This window comes from Canis lupus, chromosome 26, assembly GCF_048164855.1.
Source record: "Canis lupus baileyi chromosome 26, mCanLup2.hap1, whole genome shotgun sequence".
Lineage (NCBI taxonomy): Eukaryota > Metazoa > Chordata > Mammalia > Carnivora > Canidae > Canis > Canis lupus.
This window is the reverse complement of record NC_132863.1, coordinates 36093029-36117694: the sequence shown is the minus strand read 5'-3', so window position 1 is coordinate 36117694 and position 24666 is coordinate 36093029. Positions and strand designations below refer to the sequence as shown.

The window sequence follows — 24666 nt, the reverse complement described above, 5'->3', positions numbered from 1 at the left end:
CTGTTTAAAAACAACACATGAGAAATTTCACAGTCATAAAAGAAAACACGTCAGCACCCTCAATGGAAAGAAAATTAAAATAACAGACCATCCTTTCCATTGAACCAGTCTGGCTTCACGAAATTCTCCGCGTGCACCTCATTTCCCTCGTTTTGCTAGGGGCCAGGCGTCACGGTCGGAGTCCTGCCCGCTGCTGTTTGACAAAAAGCTCATAGGCCTCGTGCAGCCCGGGAGTCAGGAGTTCGAATCCTGCCTGCCATCTCCTGGTTTCCATATGTTAAGTGAGCCATTGAGGCCCTCTGCACCTCAATTTCCTCATCCATAAAATGGGGATGGCAATTCTTGCCGTGCCGGAGTCCGTGTACTGTTATTTCTTGAGCACCAGCTGTGTGCCCAGCACTCCCTGGATGCTGGGTACACAACAATGAGATGGCAGGCACAGGCCCAGACAGCTTAAAGGTCCCAGACAGAATTATGCAAGCCATTACACAATGAAGTGTTTAATGACAAGTTCAAGTGCCTTGAGGAAGTAAAAGGTGTTAGGAGGGTTTACAAACATAGGGGTGGACTGACCACCTGACCACTCCCAAGTGCCGTGACGATTACATCAAATCAATCATTCATGATTTGTCACATCCACAAACCACCTGTACTATTTACATATTTTTCTTTAAATGGATTCCTTTAACCCCTTAGATATATCGAGGCTCATTCCAACACATACTGCTCAGTTAGGTACCTTATAGGTTATCTTTCTATATCTTGTCCTAACACACACAAAAATTAACACATCAATATTTAAAAAAAAAAAAAAAAAGGTCCAGGAGTGCCTTGGTTCAGTTGGTTTAAGCATCTGGCTTTGGCTCAGGTCATGATCTCAAGGTCTGGGGATCGAGTCCTGCATTGGGCTCCCTGCTCAGCAGGGAGTCTGCTTTCCCCTCTCCCTCTGCCTCTCCCCGCCCCCACTTGTGCACTCTGTCTCTCAAATAAATAAAATATCTTTTTAAAAAATCTTAAAAAGTTCCAAAGCTCACTTTGGAAAACAGAAAGACAATCTTCACATGAATGCCTGGCACACAGCAGGCATTCCGAAAGTGCCAGTCCCTCTTCTCTTGGTCAACTGTCCTAGAAAGAAAGTGATGGTCATTTTGAAAACTTGGTATCCCTAACTCTTCTGTCCATGGACGCTGCCCCACCCCAGTACATTCCCTAATGAAGGAAAGTCAATCTTAATCCAATCTTAGCCCAGTTCACTGATATACTATTAAAGGAGAGTTAAAACCAGTTGGCTTCACACCTCAGCTTAAATTTACAGCGAAGTCCAGAAATGCCAGCCCCAGAGCCAGGGAAAAAACCACTTTCATCCAACTCGGGGGAAATCCTATAAATCAGCATATCACATACATGTACACACATGCACACACACGTACAGGCACATATATACTCACACACACGCCCTTTCCTGAGCAATTAAAGACTTTTAACTTTTTTGAATTTAACTTGGTTTAATCATATTTCAAGTTTCAAAGAAGTGGGGCAGATTTAGGTCAGAGAAATTTAATTTTGCCTTAAAAAAAAATAAGTGGGAAGTACAGCCCTGGCATGCACGGGTCACAAATGTAATCCTGGCAGAGAAGGGAAGGCACTATTAGTGAGCAGAGAGGGCTGGCTATTTTCGACACTGATGTAGTCTGTCTGCATATTAAATTCATAGAAATTTTCTTCCTTGCTACAAAAAAAAATAATGCTCTGTACCATTAGTTTTTAAATAAGTAGCCGCTTCAGATGATCTATCTTTCTTTCTTTCTTTCTTTTCTTTCTTTCTTTCTTTCTTTCTTTCTTTCTTTCTTTCTTTCTTTCTTTCTTTCTTTCTTTCTTTCTTTCTTTCCCTTTCTTCCTTTCCTTTCCTTTCCTTTCCTTTCCTTTCCTTTCCTTTCCTTCTTCTTCCTAGATTTTAAAAAAAAATGTATTTGAGAGAGGGAGACAGCTGAGAAAGGGAGAGAGCCAGGGATCGTGAGCAGGGGAAAGGGCAGAGGGAGAGGAAGAAGCAGACTCCCCACTGAGCAAGGAGAAGGACCCTGAGACCATGATACAAGCCGAAGGCAGATGCTTAACCGACTGAGCCACCTGGGAGCCCCTCTTTGTTTCTGATAAAGACACAAGTTCAAGAGATGTTTTATTTTCCTCTTAATTCCACCAAAAGAGACCCAGCTACGGAAGCGCCATGAAAGTGCCATGATGGCAAGCGATATTCAGCCCCAGTGTCCAGGGATGCTGGCGGGGGGGGGGGGGGGGGGGGGGGCTGTGGCAAATCGAGACCCTCCACTGTCACCATGGAGGAATGCACATCTCCCAATGGTCTGAGAGAAGCCAGAAATCTGGGCTGTTATGCGGACTCTCCTAATTTTTAAGCGCTGGCAACTCATTCAAATCAAAACACTCATAGGCCAAAGAAAGCACATCTGGGGGGTAGAGGTGGCCACAGGCTGCCCGTTTGTGACCTCTGATGGGGAAGGAAGAAACCTGGCTAGGAATCCAGAGATCTAGGTCTGGCCAAGGCTCTGAGACCCACTTAGCACATCGTGCCCACCCCCCACCCCCAGCTTGATCTCTCAGAGCCTCGCTTTTCCCATCTGTAGCATGCCAGGGCTGGCCTACTTTCTGTCCACGCTCTGCCATCTAGCAGCCTTGTCCGCAAAAGCAGTAAGTGGAAAGAGTGGCGTATCTGGGCCATGAAAGTGGGGCATAATTTGACACCATTTCAAAAAGCAGTAATTCAACGAGAAATGTTTCTCTTCCCCGGCTGAGGTTTTTGGAGGCAGTGGGCGTGTTTTTAGAAAAACACAACACACCAAGTCAGGAATTCCATCAGGAAAAACGTGGCAGCCCCGAATGGGCTCACATCTGGGGATTTGCTTGTTGAGAGAACATGCCGTTCTGCTTTCGACAAATGACCACGCAAGGCAAGAGACTGTGGGGCTGAAGTCGGCTCCTCTGGGAGCCCAGAGAGCAAGTGGCCCAGGACCGGCCGTCTGGTGAGCAGAGCGGAAGCACAGAGAGAGGCCTCCTATCTCCACGACCCACTCCCCGCAAAAAAAAAAAAAAAAAAAAAAAAAAAAGGCCACAAAGCTCTTGGGCACAATGAGCTTCACAGCCCCATTTGCCCACCCCAGCTTTGAAGGTAAGTCAACCTTCATCTAGAATTAAGCCCAACTTTCTAATTCCGTCTCTCAAATGGTCCTGAGATCCACCTGCCCGCCCCCCACCCATTTGCTAAATGTGGACTCTGGGCCAGGCACAATGCTAAGTGCCTTAAACACATTATCTCATTTAAGCCCAGAGCAACTCTCAACCTACCCATTCCACAGATGAAGAAACGGAGGCTTAGACAGGTGAGCTTTTAAGTGGTGGAATCTGGATTTAAGCCTATGTCTGCACAAAACCGAAGCCTTCTAAAGCTACAGATTACTGGGTTTTTTTTTAAGATTCCACAGATAAGAGAGTTCATATGATATTTGTCCTTCTCTATCTGACTTATTTCACTCAGCCTAACACCTGTGATGTCCCCCATGATGTTACACATGGCAAGATTTCATTCTTTTTTATGGCTGAATAATGTTCTGTTGTAAACATATATCCCACAGTTTCTTTATCCTTTTGTCTATCAGGGGACACAGGTTGTTGGGAAATCTTAGCTATTAAAAATCATGCTGCAATGAACATAGGGATGCATATATTTTGGGTTTTTATTAAGGTTTAAATAAATTGAATGAAAACATTTTTAAAAGTTGGGTTCTGTCAAGAAATATTAATCTTCAAGGGGAGACCCCAATGAATCTGTCTGGAAAGACACCAGCGATGGATCCACTGAGCAGAGCCAGCCTGTGCCTGGGGAAACCATTGGAGGGCTCTTTCCGAACAAGGGAAAGAGACTCAGCTCCTCGGAGAGGGGAGGGTTCTTTTGCAAAGTTTCTCTGCCTCCTTTTCTCAAAACAAAGAGGAGACATGGGAGCACCAAGATAACATGGTGGGACCCAGAGCAGTGGGACTTCTGGCCTGGCCATGCTCCAGCAGGGCCGTTTCGGACACCTTCTCTAAGATGGGATAATAAAAGAACCCCTTCGTGAGGATGCAAGGGGATGGTGTGCATCGAAGCACCTGCTCAAGGCCAGGTTTACAGAGGGTGCTCCCAACCTTCCCTCCCAACCTGCTTCTCCAATCACCCATTTTCCGTCTCCCAGATGCTCAGGCCCCAAGCCCCAGAGTCACCCTGGACTCTTGTCCCTTCCCAGATCCATTCTGTCAGCAAATCCCATTGGCTTGATCTTCGAAATACATCCCGAGTCCAACTACCCACCAGCCCTGCCGCCCTCCTCCTTCCCCTGCCCTGTCCCTGACCCTGTCTCCTGACCAAGTCACCAGGACCTCTTGCCTCAACAGTCTCCCAACGCCTCTGTGGCCTGCTCTCACGGCATCCAGAGGGATGCTGCTAAACATCAGGTTACATCTCTCCTCTGCTTGGAGCCCTCTGGGAGCTCCCACCTCACCCTCACTCAGAGCCGAGGCCACAAAGGCAAGCGGGCCCTAAAAGGCCCTATATCTCCGAAATGCCCTATACCATGTCTCCTGGCCCCCTCCCCTCACTCTTCTGCTGACGCAGTGGACTTCTAACTACTCCTGAGCAGCCTCCCCACCAGGTCACTCTGGGCTTCGGGGTGGGCTCTCCACTACCCTCCCCCCCGCCCCCGCCCCCGGTGTGCAGGAGCAGACCAGCACCAGCCTACAAGAAATAGCTGCTAAATTTGCAGGAACTGTGTGAGCTGGTTAAACGACTGGTAGCTTGAAAGAGGCCACAGTGGGAGTCTTTATCCCATGGGAAGAGGCAAATGCTACAAATCAGGGCCTTTTATTTCCAGAGAGCCAAGTGACTTTCCCTTCAGTGACCATTCTATTTTAAATCAAGATTAGATGAAAAATACCACTCTTCCCTGCTGCACTACACCACTCCCCTTTTTACCTCCCTGCTGTTTTCCTCCATAGCACTCAGCATCCTCTGCCACACTATATGTATATGCAAATATATATATATATACATACAAATAATATATACATAAATGTATACGCATATGCAAAATATATATATTTATATTTATATTTGTGTTCTTGTTTGCTGTCCATTGCTTTCCCTGAAAAATACAAGTTCCACGACAGCAAGAACCCAAGGTGAGTTTTGCTTTCAGTTGCTTGCTAAGGGCCTGGAACTGTGGCTGCCTCACAGCAGGTATTCAACAGATGTGTGTTGGATGGATACATGGTACCAGTATTCTAATTATGGGACCCTATGCAGGGACAGTGTTTCAGACACTTGATGGGATTTGAGGCACATGCAAAAGGCCCAGAATAAAATGCATCATACACAGTACTAGCCCAGGGGACAGATCTTCCGCTCTGGACACTCAGGCGCCCCTGGGGTTCCAATGCAGACCATCTCCATGAGCTACCAAGATGCAGTAGGCAACACACTGGACCAGGTGTGGGCCGATGCACTCTCTGAGCCACAGCTCAGAACTGGAGCTGGAGGAGACATCCAAGGTCCCTCTTTCCCATCTCCGACTCTTCAGCAAGCCTTGACTGCTGCCCGCGCTCCCCAGGAGAACCTACTGTTTGCAAGAATATTGAAAGTGGCATCCACCGTGGCCTCTCTGAGCTAAAAGTTAAGAAATTCTCCAAAGAGTCTTTAAGACAGTTCAGCCTCTCATCCAACGCTGAATTCCTTCTATAACATCTTAGACAGGCAGTCGTAAACGGCCTCAATGGTTGGCAAGTCTACCTATGATTAAACCAAAATCAGCCAGCTCATAACCTTTACTGCCAAACCTAGGTCGGCCGTGAGAGAACTGAGAGCAAGAGCAGCGATTCTCGCTTATGGTAACTCTTCGTACCAAACTGGTGATGGGTGCCTGGCACCCGGCGAACTATTTACTTCTGGAACGGGGAGTGGTCCATTTGCAGACATGTGAAATGCCAGCTCAGAAGGCACAAGACAGATGTCCAACCCCACATGGTAATAACACCAGGGTCAACAAGCTCTGACTTACCCGAAGACGCACGCTTTCTCCAATTTTGTTCATACTAGTGACCGACTTGGTTTATGTTTCACTTTTAGACTTTTGATGGAGACCTTAATACAGGAGAGATTTCCTTTCTCTCTTCAATTGACTGTAGGGCAGCCAACAGCATCATCCCAAAGGTCAACGGCAACTCACCCCGAGCCCCAGGGTTGGGGAGACAATAGGGCAGGGTGGGGACTGTGGTGAGCTACGACCCATCCACCTAAAAGAGGTTTCCCCACTCCAGTCAATTGAAGTCATGTGGGAATGTGGGCACGGCGTTGACAGATCTTCTGATTTTTTAATGGAAGCCAGAAATCTGCCTTCTTGTGTGAAATGTCCAGCTTTTCAAATGTTGGCTCTATTTTCTGTTTTAAATATTCTGCAGACCAAACAAAACGCATCTTGGCTGCCGGCTTGCAGTCTCCGTGCTGCATCGGACATTACCGCAGTGCCACCAGAGGGAACATGAAGAAATCCAGTGGGTGCCATGACGGAAGGCAAAGGTCAGAGGAGAAAAGGATGGCCAGAGGCCCAAGAATGTAAGCATAAGTACAGTCGGGACCACTCCTTCCACTCCAAGTGACACTGACTCTGTTCTAATCCTTCCTCTCAAGTCTGGTGCACCTCCCATGCTTGGCGGGAGCCTCCCAGATATTCAGTGCTAATTTTGTACGAGAGGCTACGAAAAAGGATGACCCTCCCTTGAACACCCTTACTTGAAAAAAAAGATAATCCTCCAGGCCTGTGGGAAAGAGCATATGGGAGGCAGAACTGTAGCGTGTCTTAAAAGTAGCAACCTTGCAGAAGGGTTGAAGAGAAGAGATGATACACATAAAGGGTGTATGTAGCACGGTGCCTGGAAACATGAAAAATTTCACAAATGGCACTGCAGTCCCACAGACAGAGTGGACGGGGCATATGTAGAAGTGCATCGTGATGCAGCTATGGGTCTGCAAGGAACCAGTCCACTCTCCACTTCCAGCAAATGTTGCTGACTTCAGTTTAGGAGCCTGTCTTTCTCACACCCCATTCCTACATCCCGAGGTGGTGCACAGCAGAGTACAGAATCGTCCCAAACAGGGATATCCAGTAAGGGATGGGCACATCCCCTACATTTGGGTTCTTGATCCAGCCATACCTGAAACTAGAACTCCCCAGAACTTTTCATTTCCTGAAGTCAATACTTTTTTTTTTTTTTAACTTTAGTCAACCCCCAAATTTTGTTACTTACATCCAAAACAATCTCAACAACTATGTGGTCCCTTGGCCGGGTTTTTCTTTAACTCCAGCTTTGGGGTGGAGACGGGAGACTATGAATTCAGTATTGGGCATGTCAGGTCTTTATTTTTTTTTTTTAATTTATTTATTCATGAATGACACACAGAGAGAAGCAGAGACATAGAGGGAGAAGCAGGCTCCCCGTGGGGACCCTGATGCGGGACTCGATCCCAGAACCCCAGGATCACGCCTTAGGCCTAAGGCAGATTCTCAACCACTGAGCCACCCAGGCTTCCCCACATCAGGTCTTTAAAGCACTGAGAGCTCTTCCCACTCTTGCACCCCCACTGCCCCAACCTACTGACTCAACTTCCAATCTCCTGATGTGGCTTCCTTCAGGGCTCCCCCCTTTTTTCCTCTTTCATGTCTGTAGCCATTGGAAACTACCACCCCCGTCCCTGCAATGTGAGCAACACAAGAAGTTCTTTGCCATTCTAAACAGTGGCTGACAACCATTATGAAACCTGCAAACATTTCACCACTCCTAAATCAACCCCAGATGACAAAATAATAATCATCAGGAAACTAATGAAAACCCGAAGGAGGACAGATTTGGACCACGTTGTCATTACCCACGATGAGGGATGATCAGGAAAACGTCCTGAGAAAGACATAAAAATGAAGCAAGCTGATTGCTCCTTGGAAGAAGTCTCAGCCCCTGTTCCCATGAGATTCTGGTCCTACATTTTCCTGGAAACAATTTTTAGCATCTCTTGGCATCCTTCTGGTCAGGGATTGGTGAAGAGAAAAGAGACAGCAAGATAAAGCCTTCACGCTTTTTCACTAAAAGGAGATTCCCAAGGTCAACGGCGGTGCTTGGGGACAGGAGTCACAGACGGCAGCCTGTATGTGCATTCTGGTGGTTCCTCATGGTGTCTTAAAACTCGGGGCATTTCTCCTAAAATCCAGATTTCATTTTCAGTTGAAAGATCAGAATATCTGGCAATAGAGAGCCCACATTCCTCCCAGCTAATGACTCTGCCCATTTCATTAACTTTGTTACCTGTGTGGATACTTGGAGTTTGCAATTAGTGGTTTCAGACTTAGGTCTTGTGTATTTTTATTTTTAAAGATTTTATTTATTTATTTGAGAAAGAGACAGAGCATGAGAGAGAGCATGAGCGGTGGTGATGGGTGGGGGGAGCAGAGGGAGAGGGAGAAGCAGATTCCCCGCTGAGCAGAGAGCCCAGTGTGGGCTCAATCCCAGGACTCTGGGGTCATGACCTGGCTGAAGGCAGGCGCTTCACCGACTGACCACTCAGGAGCCCCTGGGTCCTGAGTATTTCTTTTTTAAAAATCATTCAAAATGATACTAATTTTTATTTTGGGCTAGCCTGACTGACACAGAATGGCTGCTGGATTCTGAGCCAGGCCCCACCCGATGGGGTCCCTCCACCGTGACCTCATCTGCCCCCACCCCTCCCTCACCCGCCCAGCTCCCTTCTCAAGGCTTTGTGCTTGCCGTTTCTTCTCTCTAGAATGTTCTTCCACAGACAGCAGGGCTCTCTCACTCCTCCAGAGGCTGCCTGCTTAGTGAGGTCTCCCCTCCCCAGGGGGCACCTTCTATCCACCTTCTCTTGATTTTTCCTCACAGACTTACCACCATCTGACATTCTGTGTACTTAAAGTATTTGGGTGTTTATTTTTGGTCTTTCTCCACTTAATCACAGCTCCGTGAGGGAGCAGACTTTGATTGTTTTCGTTTTCTACTGTATTCCTCATGTCCAGAGTAGTTCCTGGTACACAGCTGGTGCTCTCTACATATTTTGGAAGGAAGGAAGGAAGGAAGGAAGGAAGGAAGGAAGGAAGGAAGGAAGGAAGGGAGGGAGGGAGGGAGGGAGGAAGTTTTCCATATTCAAGAGTAAAGGGAGGCGGGGGTGGAGGGTGAATAGGGTGGACGAGGAAAGCAAAAGGAGCCAAACCCAGAAAGTCTGCACACTTGGTCACTGAAGACCAAGGCAGATGCTTCTAGAGAAAAAGGGCCGGTCCACTGGAGAAGAAAGGGGGCCAGAAGAAAAACGAGTCCTGAAGTTAGGGCTTATGTTGGTGCTGGAGTTTGCAGGGATGGGGGTCTCTGCTCAGCTATGGGCAGTTTCTCATCCGTGCAGATTTTAACCCCGACGGCTCCGACTGCCAGGCTGCCCACGGGGGACTTGTCCTGGCAGCTTCTCACGCAGGGATGAGGAAAGCCAGTGTCTCCGGCTCCATCCTAAGTCCTCTGGTCAAACCTGGTCCACTTTCCAACCTGAGCCTCACGTCCCAGGCATCTCCCCCTTGGCTCCCATTCCAGACCACACCACAGTGCTTGTGCCCCACAGGGAGACACGATTTCTATGGGGACTTGCTCCTCAACAGGTAATAGAGAGCATCTAACCATCATGGGCTGTGCATCAGGTGCTCTTGTCTGCAGGTCAGAGCTGCTCACTCTTAGGATGTGGACTCGCTTCACAAATGAGGAAAACAAAAAAAACAAAAAAATCAAATGAGGAAAACAGACCAGGAGGGGTTATTATAAAGCCAAGGACACGAGGCTAGTGAGTACTAGACTCTGGATTTGAATCTTGACGGTTGAGCTCAGGTGCATTATGCTGCACCTAAAGCCATAGAATACACCACACACACACACACACACACACACACAAAAGCCCTGAAAAAAAGGAAAAAATATAGCTAAGGCTAACACACTCTTTGCTTCCTTCCCTCTCATGCCGGTCTGGAATTAATTAATTGTCCAGTTAAGTGAAGGTCAAAGGCAGTTAAAGAGGCAGGGGGTGCAGGAGTTATAAAGACAACCTCTAGAACCATACTCCGGGCTCTGTTTCTTACACGCTGTGTGACCTTAAACCAGTCACTTAACCTCTTTGTGCCTTACTTTCCTCCTCTAAAGTGGAAATAATTATGGCCCTTCCCTCATAGAATTATTGTAAGGCATACATGAGTTGCTGCCTATACTCGTTCGGAACAGATCCCAGCATGGAGTAAGCATTCTGAGGTCATTTTTATTAACGTCATATTCATTCAAAGGCAAGTCATTCTTCTTTTGAAGATCTGCGACACAAGACTAAATGTGCCCAGACACTAAGGTGCCCTGAGACGGCTTTAATGGCATCCTGGAGAGATCTCATTAGTTTCATCTTATTCCCCCTGAGAATGGAGTCCAGAACTGTAATTCTGACTAGTGGAAGGTTCTGTGACTTGGGGCACGTCACACCTCCAGGCTGGTGTTTCTTAAGCTTCACTCATGAAGTCGGCCTGCTTTTTGTGCCATGTACGCTACTAATTACCTGATGGACTTGATCATTCTTAAACCATTTTTATCTTAAGCAGTAAAAAGTTGCAAAAACCATTCGTTTTAAGATGCTCGTTACATCTTTCCCAAAAGCATACTTAATACAGACAGAACTCCAAAGAAAGAACAACGCTTGTGCACGTTTTAAGTTCACGTGGAAAGGGTACACAACACCCCATTACAAGGAAGCCTGCCCTTTGGAGGATTATAGATTCTTCCCAAATGTGCAAAATCCCAAGTAGCTACTGAAGAACAGTCAAGAATATTCCCAGGGGCGAGCCACCTTCACTTTTGCTTCTTTTTAGAATACTTTGGGGGGGGGGGTGCAAATCCATAATATCTAAGAGCGCTGCTCTCAGAACTACAGAATGTGTCCCACCCATCGCTGACCGAAGCTGTCTAACAAACCCGATGTGGACAGCACGTGCCCCAGGATCAAGTGAAGAGACTGAGGCTCAGAGGACTTGAGATGCCTGCCCTACGTCACACAGCAGGTGGGTGGCAGGGTGGGAAGTCCATCCCACACCCTCTTCTGCAGCCTCCCACCCTCTGATAACCTGACTCTTGGCCCCACATCAGAGCCAAGGGCCTGGTTTGGTCTGCGGACGAGGTGATGCCCCCCACCCCGGTTGGCAGAAACTGCAGGGGTTCTCAAAAAATGTCCCCTAGCGAAGAACATCACAGCCCTCTGCCACTGCCTTTTTTATTGGTTGTTCAAGAAAAAATCCATCCATTCTCAATGGCAAGGCGGATAAAAGGCCACACAGATGCAGGCTTGGTGAGGGTGAAGGATGTCACTGAAATGTAGAAAGAGGACACAAATCACAGGTCAGTCAGGGAGAAGTGTCTGGATCGTCTGTGCGCTCGCGCCAGCAGGGCTGCAGGGCACGGGGTGGAACCGGTCTGCGCTTTGGGATGGAATCTCGCTGAGCAGCCACTGGAGCAGTGCAAGGCTCAGTTTCCCTACTTGCTAAATGGACCTTTGTACGTCATGGGATTTTGTTTTGAGAGGACTAAACAAGCTTTGTGAAAGTGTCTGACACATCAAAACTCCCGCAGGAGACTTCTAAAGCCACTTCTTCCCTTCCCATTCCCCTCCCTGCACACTGAGAGCGTTTTCACTTGCAACTCTCAGATGAAGGCAGGCATACCTGTACGCGCGAATTCCTCAAAGTCACAAAAGTCTGGGGCAGTTTCATTGACCAGATAATAGCACAAAGGCTAAACATCAACAGGGGTACCTGAGTCTTCCAAGCACTCACCACGCCCCGACGTAGGAGCTATTTTATCTCCGTTCAGCAAACAGGGAAGCTGAGACATAGCTCAGATGTGAACCCTGGCAGCAGGGCTTCCGAGCCCCAGCTGTCGGCAACACACCACCGTCCATACAATCTGGTGAAGAGCAGCATTTAGACGACCTCAGCTCGTCAAGCATATCAGATCTGGAACATTCTGAGCGGGTACCATGCAAAGGTGGGGTTAGGAGGGGGCCACACGTCTTTGGCAGGATAAAGTAGCAGAAGAAAAAAATGAGAAATCTTTTGTTTTTCTTTTTCGATTCATTAAGGTTTGTTGGGGTGAGCAAGAACCTCATTTTTTTTTCTTCCCATGACTTCCCTTTTATTTTAACGGGGAAACGTGCATTTCAAAGACTGCTCAATAGCAGCGTTGAAGTCTCAAGTTCAATCACAATGTCCCCATTGTGATTGGGGGACTCCTTGGCCTTTAAGCTTGGGTTATAAAAATTTGGTCTGAGCCCAAAGTCTGGCTTTAATAGAATATTTTAATTTTGTTTAATGAATATTATTTTAAATCTGTTTGGCAGTTTTAAAATGTGTTCTTTTATTTTCAAATTAAAATTTACTAATGTTCAGTGCTTTCCTGGGGGTGAAGGTGCAGCAAAGAGGTAGGAGTGATAATAACACAAGCTACCGTTTATTGAGTGCTTACTATGTGCCAAACACCCTGCTCCGAGCTTTATGGGTGCCACCTCTTTTAGCCTTCACCACCACCCAGGGAACAGAGACCACTGCCTCCATGGTCTGGGAAGCCGAGAGAGTCAGCCCCCACCTGAGATGGCACAGTTAGTGAGTTGGGGGTGGGTGGGTTCAGGTTTGTCAGAACTTAGGATCTGTGCTCTTAACCACTGCCCTACAGTTTCTTGATATTGAAAAAGGACCCAATTCACCAATAACTTAAAGGGACATCGACAACCCAATCTGTGACTCCCTATAATCTCAAGGGCAAAAAGAGCTGGCTTGAGCCTAAGAGCTACCCTATTGGGTATTCCATATAGGCAGGCACTGCAGCAAAGCAAAGTGTTTTATACGTCCTGTCTCATTTAAATTCTCACAATGGCCCTTTGGAGCATTTATAAGTGTTGTTATTATAGCATCTCCATTTTCTAGAGAGGAAACTGAAACCCAGTTTTGTGCAGCTTATAAATAATAATAATGATAATAGTAATAAATAACATAGCCACCAACTCTAATTCATACTGTTTGCCGTGCACTATTGCAAACACTTTATATGTAGTCACTCCATCTCCACAACTCTTTGGGGGAAGGCACACAGTTATCCACTCTGTTTTACAGATGAAGAAACCGAGGCACAGGGAAATTTGGTAACTTGCCCAAAGTTAAATAGTTGGTTTATGCAGAGCAGGGATTTGAATCCAAACAGCCCGGCTCCTGGGTTCATGCTCTTAATCTGTAGGCTATACGTCAGAGTCAAGGCTTAAATTCAGGAAGCCTGATTCCTACCTCCCCACACCACCACCACTTGTTCCCCACCACCTCTTGACCAAAGCAGAAGGAAGGTCACACTCCCCAACATAGTTCTAGGCACAAAAGCCAGTATACTGCTTGTTGAATTAGGCAGGCCTGCTTTGAAGTAAGAGTCTACAAAGTTGGGTCTTTTTCTCCAACCTGCTGCTTGAATAGCGGGAAGCTCAAGAAGTCATATCACTGCCCTCTAGATCCTCAAAGGTGAAGAAGAGGCAGTCCCATATTGGTGGAGACGCATTGGGATCCTGCTATCAGAGGTGCCAGATCGGGTCCTTTTTGCCTCTGGATCTCCAGTAATCAGCCCAGCGCCTAAAACACTGCTCAGTAAATACTGCCGAATAAATGCATGAAAAAATGAATGCATTTGTAACTTTCCCCCAGCACCATGCAATGTATCAGGCACATAGGAGGCACTCAATAAATCACAAATCAGGGAGATGGTCTATGCCATGTCCTGTCCCAAGAGCATGTCTTTCCTTGTCAACAAAATTTGTCTTGTCATATTGCAATAGCTCAAGGGTCAGGAAACTTATTCTATAAAGGGCCATGCGGTCTTACAGTAACTACTCAACTCTGCTACTTTAGCCCAGAAGCAGCCATAGGCAATTCCTTAGGCCCGCTACCTGCAGAGATGTGGCCACCATTTCAATAGATTCCAACACTAAACTTTCTTTGATTTCTACAAACAAGGACAGGCTCCAGATTCTCTGAGAATCAGCAGATGTCTCTTATTTCTGGATCCAACTTTTTATGTGACCATCAGCTAAAATCCCCCAAGCAAAACAAGTGGAGATTAACTTTGAAATCTGGCTCTCCGGGCCAGACTTGTAGAGGAAAGGTAGTTTTTATTACACCAGGGGGGCCTGGATATCCGAGTGGTTAAGAATCGAAACTGGGTCAATCCTGGCTCCAACATGAGCCATGTAGCCCTGGGCAAGTTACTTCACCTCCCTGAGATTCAATTTTTGCATCTTTAAAATATGCAAAACAATAGCACACTCCATCTAAGGCTGTTTGGAGATGGAAATGTGTTTGCTTAGCGTGGTGCCTAGCACATAGTAAGTGTTCAATAAAAATGGGCCACTTGTTATGACCCCAAAAGTCTTATGTTTTCTTAAAAACAAACAAACAAACAAACAAACAAGAACTAATTTGCTAAAAATGAATAAAGAAAGGACAGACAAGATGCAGGAAAAGACATTTCTAAAATCAGGTTCCTAAAGACACCCCAGCAAGGCATTCCAGGGATCCCAAAGTGTCAGAAAATTCTCCCTTCTAGATCAAACCACTAGTGTGCCCTCCAATTTCTCTTCCCCCTCCCCCCAAAGCCTGCTTCTATGTCCTTTTATCACTCTGCCTTTCTTGTGGGCGCCAAAGCAACGCAGAAGACATTTGGAGCCTTGCAGACATTTGCTGAGTTTAAGACATTCTTTCTCCCCTCCTTCTCTGCACGTCCCCCTCCTTCTCTGCCCATCCCAACATTAACGTCTCCAGGGAGCATGGTCTCTGTAGCAAGCGGACAGCACCAGAGAGCTCTGGCCCGTGGCAGACCAGAAGTGAATAATCTCCTCGGCTCCATTCTTCTCCACAGCCGGATGGGGCCAAGACTCTGTTTACAACACAAGCGGCAAGTCACAACTTGTCATGCCACATGACACCATCCCAGCCGCGAGTCACCACTTCCCTCTACTGTACCAGTCACACAAAAGGCCAGAGGTACAGGAATCTGATTCCTGTGCTCCTTCCCTATCCACCACCTTCCCAACTGAGAAGGACATACATACCTTTGCTGGAGAGACAAATGTTTCTAGAAAACCCTGAAACAGAAGTCCCCATACCTACAAATGATACATACCCACAAAAGAAAACACTCTCTTTGCATTGACATCCTTTCTGTCTGTCTCTCTTTTTTTCTTTTTAGATTTTGTTTATTTATTTATTTATTTTTTGAGAGAGAGAGAGAGCGCACAGACGAGTCTGCTTCTCCCTCTCTGCTGAGCAGGAAGCCTGACGCAGGGCCTGATCCCAGGACTCCAAGATCCTGGCCAAAGATGAAGGGAGACGCTGAACCCACTGATGCACCCAGGAGCCCCCTTCCTATCTCTTCTGAAAGGAGGCTTCCTCCCTACATGGGGTTTCTATCAGCACTGAGGCTGGTACCAAACTCGGGGATACACTAGACCCCCTCTGTCTCAGTGCCTTTCAGGGAGCTGCCCATCAACAAAGACCTAAAGGTGTGTACTCACACGGCGCACCCCACATGCTAAAAAACACATCTGTGTTTGTAGGAACAAGAAAGAAATTGCTTTGGAGACAACTAATACCTTAACCTCGAAGTGACTATAGGAAGGGGATGGGAGGTGAAGGAATTGACCAGAAGGAAACAAAAGACATTTCGACCTCTGCTGCTCCGGCTGCAGCAGATCCAAACACCAGGAATGAGACTTCTGCCTCCGAGTAAGGGGCAGCCCTGGAACCTGCTTTTTCTGCGGGGCTGGGAGAGGGGAGGGTTCCGAGGGGGATGGGAATTCCAGCCTCCACACCTCACTTGACCCCAAGAGCGTCTTCATTCATCCTCAGAGCCCTAATCAAATTGAGATCTTTCAGCCGTGGGCTCTGCAGCCCCCATTTCTGTGTCCACTTCAACCAAACACATCTACCAGCAGGAATGTAGAGTTGGCCGAGGTAAGGAGAACTGGTGGTTTTCGCTCTGTTTTGGTGACCTTCATAGGGCTTATTTATGCACTTTAAGCTCATGACCTAATACATGTTGGTTTGGCTTCTCTTGTCATAATAGCAGCCTGTAAAAAGCTTTTGAGAATTCCCCATGTTTTCTTATTTTGGGTCAAGAAAATAAAATCGATATCTAAGTAACCTAAAAAAAAAAAAAAATGGCCCGTACAATCTAAAAATTTGGCACGTTTCCCCTAGGACTAAAGCTATCTTAAAGCCTCAAAGAGCATCAAAGTGAAGACTGGCCATTGTCATTTTTTAAGGTGAGCTATTTGGTCACAGCCTATGTGAGAATTAGCTAAGAGGGACTTTTTGACATAAGTCAAACAATGACATTTAAAACTCACGCTAAAGCAATTACCGTGGATTTTTCCGTGTTTTTCCCATTTCTTAAACAGAAGTGTATATGTTTTCAGCATAGTTTCTTGCTGTGATTTTCTTTCTTGGCAAAGCCACATCTTACCATGAAACCCCAAGTATGCACGCTACAGAACAATAATGGTTGAAACAGACCCGGCTGTCTCTGGCATGATTTTTCTTTACGAAATTAAAATGTCTTTTGGCTAATACGCTGTACGTTTCAGTTATGAAAGGCCATTCTTGGGAGATGAATAGAAAAGAAAGGGGAACTGACAGAGTCAGCTGAGGCGAGACACAAGTGAGTTGCTATATTCATACAGTAGTCAGGCCCTCCAGTTCCTCATTCTTTGGGGGGGGGAAATGTCGATTTTTATCTCTACTCCTCTCGTTACATTCACAGGGAGTCGCCAATTCTCTTCGGAATGACTCTGAGTAGGTAGGGACAGATCCGTGACGTCTGGGAACGTGCAGATTTTAAAAATCTAACTCTACTAGATACTCACAAGGGAAAAGAGTGGGGGAAAAATCCAGTGCCAAGGAAAATCAGCACATGTTACTGATCCAACGCTCTTGATGCAAAACGACAAAAAAGTCCTACCTTCTTTTAAACACTCTGTTCATCTCGGAATCTGCCTAAATTAGCCATCTCATGGCAAAGAAAGTGGACCATGTGCACAGTCTCAAAACTGGTCAGATGTAAACCTGTCTCCCTCGCCTATCTACTCATCTGAGTTCCTGTTTTCAATTTCTGGATACGTCGCAACGCGGAGGCAGACGCTACAAAAAAAAAGCACTAGCAGGCACATCTTTGCCCTAAACCAGGATCCTCAAAGGGCAATGACAACAGCAAGGAGGCCCCGCTTTCTAGGGACCCCGGATTGTGTGCAGAGCCCCTCTCATCCATCCTGCCAGGCTCTGTCCCAGAGTGGGGGCCCTCTCAGCCTCCCCCCTGACACTCTGCCTGCCGGTCCCAGATTCAGGCAACTGACGTCCTCATTAACCTTCAAAGTGGCAGAGATAAATCATTCCAGTTACCTGACTCTTGGGACCACCTGTTCCAAATTATTTTTCGCTCTCCAAATGTTTATAATCTGACCCCCAAACAACAACCCACTATAGTGATCCAGCACCTTCCGGTAAACTCGATTCGGACCGTCTACCAGAACATTTTAGGGCCTTGCCACTGCCCGTAAACTTACTGACTCTTTTTAGGAACTGAAATGTGTAGCATTATAGTATCAAAGAACAAATTGAATTAGGCCTTGTAAATAAACATTTTCCTTTACGGAACCGTATACAACGTGCTGAATATCATGACTCAGGAAGGCTCATATTTGTGTTTTCTCCATAATTGATACGATTTTTCTTCTGTTTAAAACAACAATAACAACAAGAAAAACATCAGGGAAAATTCAGAAAATAACTGAGTTCCGTGCATTTCGGACCAGCCTAATTTGGCATCTCTTTCCAAGGGAAAGGGGAGCAGGAATGTTCTCTGGGCCAAGGTTTTCATAGCACATGGGTAAGGCACCGTCCGCAGAGGTCTGAAGGCCTCGGTTCTGCTTTCCCTGGCTCTGCAGCCTCTCGTGAGTCATCTGATTTGAGACTCAGTTCTCTGGTTAACAAAGTTGAGCTATGATAATAATAATTAATGCTACTAATACTAATACCACTACTAATAATAGAATTTAGGGCTGGCACACAAGTGTTCAATACGTAGCAGGCATTTCCATCTCATTACGACTAAACACAAGGATGGAATTTGCAAATGCAGAGAAAGGGCAAAGACACCAGCAGGAGAAGAGTGAGGGAAAAAAAAAGAAGAAGAAGAAAAAGCAGCAAAACTAAATTGAAAAGCTTGTGGCTTCTTTGGTTCTCTATCCCCTGAATATACCTGGAAGGTACTTCGTACCCTGAAATCGATTTTAAATCACATGCCATGAAGAACAAGTTCCGGCCCCCTCCGACTCATTTACAGAGACAAGTGGGTCTGAGCCAGTCACTTCAAGTATTTGCCACCTGACGGAGGGTGTTTATCCTCGGATTAGAAGAGGTGTTAGTTAGTCAAACACCATTAGGCCAGTTAAGATCTTCAAATGGCGCAAATGAAGCATTGTCTCAAGCAAATTCTCTGCTAATCGTTTCCCTACTAGAATCGTCTTTGGGTTGTGTACATTTGGGGCTGTCCAAACTGCCACCAACAATAGGGGATGTAGGGAATGGGCCATTCAGGAAGCTGTTAGGATTTGGAGGGTGGGGGTGAGAGAGGAAGGTGGGGAGCGAGAGGGGCGCCGTGGGAAGTGTGCATGAGTGTGTGTGTGTGTGTGTGTGTGTGTGTCTTCTGTCAACAGGCTGTGTTTTCTCAACTCTGGGGTTAATTCTCTGTAGAGATTCCTTTTTGAGCAGAGTCCACCAACTCCTTTTTGAGAGCAGCTAGCTAGAAAAAAAAATTCCTTCCACCAACAAAACCCAGTCTTGGCAAGAGTCAGAAGGTTCAGCCTTTGGAGGTAACTGAATAACCAGCCACCTCACCCCCATAAGCCCCACAGATACAGAGAACACATTGGTGGGCAGATTCCCCCCTCAATAAAAAATCTTTTGGGGATTGAGGTTCTCCTGTCCCCCAAGCAGTGCCTAGGAGGCCAGACAGCCTAGCACTTTATCTGTGCCTAGGTGAGAAGCAGATGAGTTTTTACCCTGCCACATGAGAGAAAGCCTTCTCCCCCAGCCTGCACACATGCACACGCGTACACACACGTACACTCCCCCCCCACACACACACACCTCAGACCTGTGGCCACTGCCTCATACTTGTGCTGTTAACTTCTTGCAAAAGCATTTTTATAGTAAGGAGGCCTGCCCAGCAAAGACAAAACCCTACCTGGAGACAACATCCACCCATGCCTTATAGAAGGGAACATGCTGTTGGAGGTGTGCGTGGATATTTAGGGACCGGCAAAGGTCTGAACAAGATATTTCCACTCCCTTCATTTTCTGCTGACAGCTATGGGCTCTCTCTCTCTTTCTCTCTCTCTCTCTCTCTCTCTCTCTCTCCGAGAGAGAGGCATCTGTCATGAGCTGCTGGGAACCCCGCTTATGCACCATAACGGCCTGCGATTTTATTATACAAGGAGTTTATTGCTGGCCTAATTAGTTTCAAACTGGGCATTCCAGCTGAGGACACCTAAAAAACATCTGGTGGAAGAAGCGAGAACGGGTCCTCGTTCGGAGCCGGTTACGGTTGGATTTCTGCATAACTCTGGTCTCCCGCGCCCGAACACAAGTTATCTTTGGAAAAGCAACTGAAAAAATAAGGAAATGTTTCTTCTTTGTGGGAAGGGAGTCATCTTGTCATGGGGGAACGCAAAACGTCTTAAAGTGGACGCTCTTGGACCGTATATACCTTTTCACAAACTGCCGGGGTCCTCCTTATCTGGCTTCACCCAATTCAAAATGTACTTAGCTCCACCATAGAGAGTTGTTTTTTTTGTTTTGTTTTTTGTTTGTTTTTTTTCTGAGGACTCCTTCCTTATTCCAACAGCAGCTAGCATTTTATCAATTTATCCGTCTGGAACGAGGCTTGCAATCTTGTACGTGCAATTTAAAGCAGAAGTAAGACCACATATTTGAAACAGCATGTCTTGGGTGTTTTTGCCAAATGGTAATCCTATAACAAGTCAACAAATCATAGCTCTTTATGATGTGTTTAATACAACACAAAAGGCATGAAAAGAAGACTTTAGAACTTAAGTGATGAAAGCATCTGGTTTTTAAAAAATCCCAAAGAATCGGAATAACATCTTTTTATTTTATTTTATTTCCTGTAGCCATTTAACATTAGGAAAGAGACTGATCCGTTCATAGAGTATTCTCTTACGCACACAGCCAGTACGCGAGGTGAGCTGTTTCCAAGGCAGAGGAAAAATGCCAATTCCTTTAAGATAAAACAGTTAATAATACTGCGAAGCTAAACATCACAAGAGAAGAACGGCCAGACTACCAAGGACGTGTGGGACCCACGATCGGCTTTTACAAAGTTGAGGCCCTTTCGGATCTAGTCGCATTGGTCCAAAGTGCCAAACAGTAGAGTTTCCTCCAAGGACAAGGAGATTTTTTTTTCCCCCTTACAAACACGACTTTATGTTTAGTCAAAAGCAAGATTCAAACCATCACCGTTTATGACATACATCTTTTATTATGTTAGTCTCAGGATGTCTAAAGGCAAGGAAGTATAATGTTTAAGGGGTTCAAAGACGGGGAGAGAAAGAGTGGAAAAGGCGAACCTTTCTTGGGTAGAGCTGCCTGGAAGATTTTTCACCAAGATTATTTTTAAAAGGAGGTCTCCCTGCCCTGCCTCCCCCCACCCCCAGCGCCCCACAAGGCCCAGAGGCTGGAAATGTGGCTACTGGTTCAGCCGTCCTACTCTGGGAGTAGAAATGGCACTGGGGCAAGAAAGGGCTCATGAAAGGGCTCAAGATTTGGTTTTGAAATACAGCAATCATCCGCCGGTTATAATTTCCTTTGGAAGGGAGCTCCGTAACTCAAACATAATTCAGCACTCAAATCCTTACTCGGTGTTTGTAAATCATCCTGCCTCCCGGCTCTGCCCTCTCTCAACAACCGGCCCCCGAGGTTCACTCGCTTCGCTGTACCTGGTCACGAAAAGGTACCCTCCCCACCGGGAGCTGATTTATCCCTCCACGTTACAAATATCTAAAAGAAAAGTCATTAAAGATCACGTAGCGTTTCGGGGAGCAAGGGGGGACGGAAGGAAGCGGGATCCATAAAGATGCAGCTCAGGCTCGCTTTGCAAAAAAAAAAAAAAAAAAAGCACTCAGCCCGCAGCGTGCACGCCGGGCGCGCTCAGGAGCAGCGGGGTTCCCGGCCGGAGCGCTTCGCCTCCAGCCCCTGAGAAATGCGCTCCGAGGACCGCGCGATGCGAGTCCTTTCAGGGCCAGGCTCTCCGAGGATCCCCGGCGCGGCCGGACTCTATTTGGGGGCAGGAAATAAATCTGCGGGGCTGAGGCCAGCACGGCCGCTGAAGCTCCAGCCTGCACGGCTAGCAGGCAAGTCCTCTCTCCACTTTCTCCCATTACAGCAAAACCCGAGGCTCCGTCTCCACGGTCTTCGGAAGCAAAGTTTTTTTTTTTTTTTTTTTTTTTTTCCCCCAGGTTGCAAAAACTCAGGCTTCAGCCAGCGCCGGGACGTCCGCCCCGGTGCAAAGCCCCCCCACCCCCCACCCCGAGCCGGCCCCGCGCAGGGTGGGCGAGCCCTTCCCGCCCCGTCCCGGGGGCTCCACGGACGGCGCCCGTGGGCGTGCGGGGGGCTCCCGGCGCCTCCTCGGTTCGGACCCGGGGGGTGCCGGGGCAGGGAGGGGAAAGCGGGGGACACCCCTGGTCGCCGACCACCCGGGTCCGGAAAGGAGCCAAACGCAACCCACCGCGTCTACACCGACCCGCGCGCATGCACTTGTCCCGCGCGCCCGAGTGCAAACTTGAGTCGCTGCCCCCCCCCGCCCCCCACTCCGAGCGCCCGAGGAAACTGAGGCCCGGAGCCCGGCTTTGCCGGGACGGCACGCGCCCGCGGTGCCCGTGCGCCCCCGCCCCTCCCCGAGCGCCCCGACAGCTGCGGAGGCGCCAGCCCAGGGGTCCGCGTGGGCCGGCGCAGGCGGGGAGCCCGGCGGGAGGTACTCACCGCGCGCGGTGGAGAGGGCGCCCCGGCGCGGGCGGGCGCGGGTCCGACGCGGCCGGGCTGACTGCGCGGGCACCGAGCTGCTCTGCCGCCGCGCCGCTGCCTCCGCCTCCGCCTCCTGGGCTGCGGCGGCCGCTGCCTGCGCGGGGAGGACCGGCCCCTTCCCCTCCCCGGGCCGGGCCCTCCCTCTGCCCCCGCCCGGTCCCCGCGCCGCTGCGTGGGCGCGTGGGGGCGCCGAGGCGCGGCGCTGGGCTCCGCGGGCGCACACGCCTCCCCCCCTCCGGCTGGACGCGCGTGGCGCGGGGACCCGGCCCTGCCGCCGCCGCCGCGCTGCTCTCCGCGCCTGCAGCCCAGCCCAGCGCGCCCGCTCCTGCCGCCCGTCCGGGGGCGCGAGGGCGCAGCCTCCTCCCCACCCTCCCGCACCCCCACCTCCTCCCTCCGCAACCCGGGCGCGGCCCCTGAGAAAAGCACCTCGACAATTACACCGGCATCCACGCACCCATCCACTCATCCATCCATCCACCCACCCACCCATCCACGCACCCATCCACTCATCCATCCATCCACCCACCCACCCACCCATCCACGCACCCATCCACTCATCCATCCATCCACCCACCCACCCACCCATCCACCCACTCAGTCATTCATCCATCCACCCACCCATCCATCCATCCACCCACCCACCCAGCCACCCACCCAGCCAGCCAGCCACCCACCCACCCACCCACTCACCCATCCATCCATCCACCCATTCACCCACCCATCCAGCCAGCCCGCACTGAGCATCTACTGTGTCGGGTACAGTCCCTGGGAGATTCGACTCGAACAAGCCACAGAGTCGTTGTCTGGGCTCGGGAACTACCTGCACATGGGGAGGGAGACCATAAACAAACAAGTGGAAACGCAAGGTAATTTCAGAAAGTTAGAATTATCATCGAGGGGGAAAATTATGTGCCGGGGGCGCAGGGCCGGTAATCTTGGAAGAATCTGGAAGGACTTCTCGGAGGAGGTGACAGCTGAATTATAAGAAAGGCCACTGCTGGTAATATCTGAGGGAGGAGAGTTCAGGGATCATCCACCTACATTTCACCCACTTTACAGATAGGGAAACTGAGGTCCCAAGAACGAAACTGGCTTACCTAAAATCAGTGGCACATGCCCCACCCCACACACCCTCAAACTGAGGGACCTCACTCCCTTCATCCTCTTCTGGTCACTTCTTTCAATCCTCCCCACGATAAACTGGAACAGAGTTGAGGCAGTTTTGTTCTTTTTTTTTTTTTTTTTATCTCCCTGACGACCACTTCATTGTGGATGCTGCAATCCAAAATCAATACCAACCACTGCCATTCGTTAAGCTCAGTAAAAATAAAAAATAAAAAATAAAAAATAAACCGGGTCCCCAGATAAAGTTGAATTTTAGAGAAGCAAGAAATAAGTTTTAGCATGATGTCTTAAGCAAAAGCTGATAATACTTATATTAAAAGTTATTGGGATGCCTGGGTGGTTCAACGGTTGAACGGCTGCCTTGGGCTCAGTCCGTGATCCCAGTCCCCGGATGGAGTCCCGCATCAGATTCCCTGTGAGGAGCCTGCTTCTGCCTCTGCCTATGCCTCTGCCTTTCTCTGTGTGTTTCTCGTGAATAAATAAATAAAATCTTTTAAAAAATTATTCATTGTTCTGCTCAAATTCCAATTTAACTGGATGTCCTGTATTTTCTTTGCTAAATCTGGCAACCCAAGATCATCCAGCAGTGCCCACCCCTTCCTTATCCCATTTAATCCCCAAGAGACCCATAGGTAGATAGATGCTGTAGGCATGTCCATTTTACAAATGACCAAGTTCAAAGAAGGCAGAAAGTGGCTGATCCAGGGCTGAAATTCAGGTCCAGCTGATGCCAAAGCCCTTGATTTTGAGATATAATATCCAGATTTCAACTCCAGCTGTGGGTTACAGGAAAGCTGATGAAGCTTTAGCTCCTGAGCCCCTCACCCGCTGGCTCTGTTTCTAAGGTTCTGGCATTTTGTACATTTGACATGAACAAATGACTTTGTGAACACATCCCTAGGTCCCTATCAACACACTGTCATTTAGGTGCAGTCAGTAAAGAGCTGTCTCTTCCCATTCTGATTCTCCACTCTAGTACTTGATCCCCAGGGGGTGGTGTGGGTGTGGCCACCGGCATTTTGGAGATCCAGTCAAGGGAAAGTTGAGTTGGGAATTTTGTGATGTTTGTGGTATTTTTCGGCTTCTTAAAATCTGAATTTGTCGCTATGTGTTTTCTTAAATTCAAAGAAATATCCACGTTTGTACCTAATTTGGGGCTTCTATCATTTTTCTTAAATTGGGTTCCCAAATTGTGTGTGCTGCAGGCCCTGCCATACCTGCATGCACCTCTGGCCAGAGCTGATTC

At 48.1% G+C, this 24666-nt stretch overlaps 1 protein-coding gene across 2 annotated transcripts in view; it reads right to left on the bottom strand.

Moving 5' to 3' along the window:
* EYA2 (EYA transcriptional coactivator and phosphatase 2) overlaps positions 1-22354 on the bottom strand; it is a 262825-nt gene extending 240471 nt beyond the window's left edge. For both annotated transcript variants that reach the window (XM_072801322.1, XM_072801321.1), the window contains exon 1: positions 22254-22354. The gene's annotated coding sequence lies outside the window, so the exon portion shown is untranslated. The remainder of the gene's footprint in view (positions 1-22253) is intronic.
* Between the last annotated feature and the right edge of the window lie 2312 nt (positions 22355-24666).